This window comes from Micropterus dolomieu, linkage group LG17 (assembly GCF_021292245.1).
Source record: "Micropterus dolomieu isolate WLL.071019.BEF.003 ecotype Adirondacks linkage group LG17, ASM2129224v1, whole genome shotgun sequence".
NCBI classification, from domain to species: domain Eukaryota; kingdom Metazoa; phylum Chordata; class Actinopteri; order Centrarchiformes; family Centrarchidae; genus Micropterus; species Micropterus dolomieu.
Genome location: NC_060166.1, coordinates 13,642,280 through 13,646,122, shown reverse-complemented (window position 1 = coordinate 13,646,122; position 3,843 = coordinate 13,642,280).

Here is a 3,843-nt window from a genome sequence, read left to right as displayed (position 1 = left end):
CGTCAGCATCATGGTCGGCACTTGGAGCTTCTCAACTCTGAAAAGTTTGAACACATTTTCGATTTCTCATCGATTTTTAAAACTGCTGATATTCAAAATCTACACAGTTGATTTATCGCCAAAAAATAAATAAATTCTCAGAAGTGTATTTGAAGTTCTGTTGTTGGCTTCTAAAGAATAAAACTGTTTGCATTAGGATCTATAGTGTAAGTGAGTCAAGATTATTGTCATCACGTTTTGTGCGTGAGTCTTCTGGGACAAACCGTATTTGGAAGTTCAACTTCTGTCAGGCCTGCGGGCTGCAGCTGGATATACTTGCCAAAATGCAAACTTGTGGATTGGGACAGTACTTGGGCCACAAATGATGACGTTTCACAAGAACACAAGTACAGACCATAGACAGTATATTAATGGACAAAGCCACCCTGCTGATTTGAATAAAAAGCAGTGAAGCCAGCTTTGGACCAATAAAAATACTACTACAGGGCTACTTCCTGTTGGCACCAGCGTCCACTGCACATGATCGTGGTGTAGAGGAAATTTTGTACAAAACTGTGGAAGATACCCACTTGATCGAACTCACTAACTGAAATATACATACGTGCATGTTAGTAATGTTTTGACACAATACACACACACACACACACACACACAAAAGTGATTCCAATATCTTTAGTAAGAGGTGTCAACTATTGGGTTTAGCGCTTTTATTTTGAAGGTCCGTAATCAGCTTCGCCTCTGGATGACATCACATGCAGGACGTTACGTCCTCTAAACGGTCGCAGTTTGGTTAAGTTTAAGCACCAAAACGACTTGGTTAGGTTTAGGAAGAGGGTTAAAATAAATTCGTCAGTGCAGAGCGGTTTGTCTCAGGGGGCGTGTCGTGTTCATAGACAGTATATTACTGGACGAAGCAAAATCGAGAGCTCCTTGCCATTCAGATCCTCTCCACGTTAATTCATTAAAGTCATATTCAAGCCATCTCTCTTGCTGGCTGTTACGAACCTCAGATAGAAGCCCCAGGGGAGGAGTGTTATTAATGTATTAACCGTTCCAGGGCAGAAGAAAACGAGGAAACAGGAGTACATTTGCAAAGCAAAGGGTATTTACTTACAAGATTAACAAAAAGTGTCTCTTAACGCTCAATACAGAAACAGAAAACAACTCACAAAAGGCAAGCGAGCAACAAGGGTCCTTTTCAAAGGTAACTAAGGTATCGGTTAAACACAACGTAAAAGTAGTGATTGCAAACTAGCACACAAGCACACAGTGCAAACAAAAACAGTAAATCACTACTCTTAACCACAGGACTAACACTGTTGCCACTCCCGGTTACTGTCTCGACCAACTGCCACACGCTCGCCGCAGACTCCAAACACTCAGTAACACTGTCCCTTTCGCGGTAGACCACCATACTCTCACCCACAGCAGCTTCCTTCACCAGCCCTTATACTCTCCACTGATTAGGAGATTGGAATCAGCTGCGCTTCTCAGGTTGCTGGCTGCAGCATTGGGGGCGGGGCAAGGTCCTGCTGGTGGCAGAGAGGGGAAACGCACAAGCACAACATCCCATATACACATAAACGGCCCACGGGTCGTAACACTGGCAGACGGATTACCAAATCAGGTGGCTAATGATACTACACTTTTTTTTTGGCAGACTCAAACCAAATTCCTGTTGCCATTAAACACATTGAAATATTCTCTGCAGCAACAGGTCTTCTTCTAAACATTAAAAAGTGTGAGCTGTTACCCATTAAACAGTGTGAACATGCTTCCTTATATGGCATTCCGGCGAAATCTCAGGTAACTTATCTGGGCATTGTGATAACTAAAGCTGAAGATGAACAATGCAGTTTGAACTTCAGCCCTATTATCAATAAAACTCAGAAAAGATTCAATCTCTGGCTCCAGAAAGACTTATCCTTAAGAGGTAGAACCCTGTTAACGAAACCTGAAGGGATCTCTAGGCTAACATATGCTGCACTTGCCTTACATGTTGATGCGTCCTTTTGTAACTTCTTGGCCCCCCCCCCCCCTTTCCTAATGTAAAGTTTTATTTCGCATTGCCTATGCGATTTCGGAGCTGGCTCTTATAGGAGGCGGTTTACTAAGTGACCAGTCAATCACTCACAATCACTGTAGCCGATAGTAACGTTGAGGGAGTAAAATAAGTTGCTTCTAGCTGAAGGCAGCAGTGATGATGTCTGCAGCAGGGGTGGGTACATCTAATGTACGAATACTCTTAATTTCACTACATTTTTCATTCATACCTTTATAACTTAACCAGTCTGTAATCTGCATTTTGCTTCATTAACCGAAATGAGCTGTCATCCAGGCTGTGTGCGCGCAGTCACGCAGTAAAGCGCTGGTCGGCGCTTGCCACAATCACAGTGCTGGGCAGATGCAAACATTTAGAAAATCAGGCAAACACCTTTTCAGTTTAAGGCTTTATGTTCTACTAATACAACTGAAATCTAGTGAGCGCACACCATAGCACTGGTGGCCTGTTGGAAAGCACCCTACGTCGCTCTTTAACAAGCCAGCAAGTGAAACACTTTCACTTTCCTTGAACGGCGCATTAAATGCTCTTTAGTCTCTGCAGAGCAAATGAAGACTACACACTGTAACATCTATGTCAGACGATCACTGCATTGATTGAGATATATTAAAAGTGTCCTGTTGTTGAACAGAGCATCACTTTAGACATTAGCCTCTTTCTTTTCTTTAATACACATTGGTTACTATTTAATGTCCATAAACAGAATGTCGCCGGTGAAACTAATCTTTCACTCAGCAGCTACCAGCTGTTATTTATTTTTCAGATGCACAGAGAGTGAGAGAGAGAGAGAGAATATGGTGGATAAAATAGTTCTGTTTGGTTTTAGCATAACACACAGCTTCTGTATGCAGGTTTACCTGCTTCAACAACGAGCTGCTCTCCTGTTACTGCCACAATAATTCTTTGCATTGTGCAGATTATTTAGATGCTTTAGGAATAATCCGATTGTATTGGCAGCCTGTGCTACAGCAAAACAAGTGGTTTGGTTGGCTACATCTCCATAATAAAAGGCACAGGTAACAAAAGTTGGCTGGGCAGCAAAAGTGATATTTTAAAGTGATCTTATAAACACGGAAAAGGAAAATAATTGTAGAAATAGCTAAATTACAGATAATCAGTTTCTTCGCTGCATTTGCAGGAATATTTTAATGGGCTACTTAAAAAAACAAACTCATCAAGTTGCCTAGTCTAATGCAATAGACAGTCCATTTTTACTCTGATAGCCTTTCTTGACCTTTCCTCATGTGGACACATAGGGGCTGTGATCCTGCACAACAAAACATGCAAGAATTAAATCCCCACACTACCATCGGTAGTAGTGGTGCAATGGGTTGCAGAATCCGTGGTATGGATCCCTTCCACACTGTGCAGGTGGACCGCGGATTGATTGCAAAGTTTATTATGATTTATCCTGTTTGACCTCTCAAAATATCCTTTATTCTGGAAATGTCAGAGAACCCAGTTAGATTCTGAATGTGCAGAACTTTGAACATGAGCAGAAAACCTGCTGAAACACAGGAGCTATTAAAGTCCAGGAGTTTATAACTGAATTAAAATGATTTAATTTATTATTGATAACGTAAAACGGTGCCACATGCACATTTAAAGAGGTTACCTCAATCAGTCAGCCCTGTGTGTGTGTTGATTCAGCAGTGATTATATTAAAAGTTGATCTACAGGAGAAACATATCTGAAAGCCACCCAGAATGCCTGAGAGCTGCTCTGCATTATATTCTGTTACAGTTTTAGATTTTAAATTGTTTTATTATAACTTTATTAAA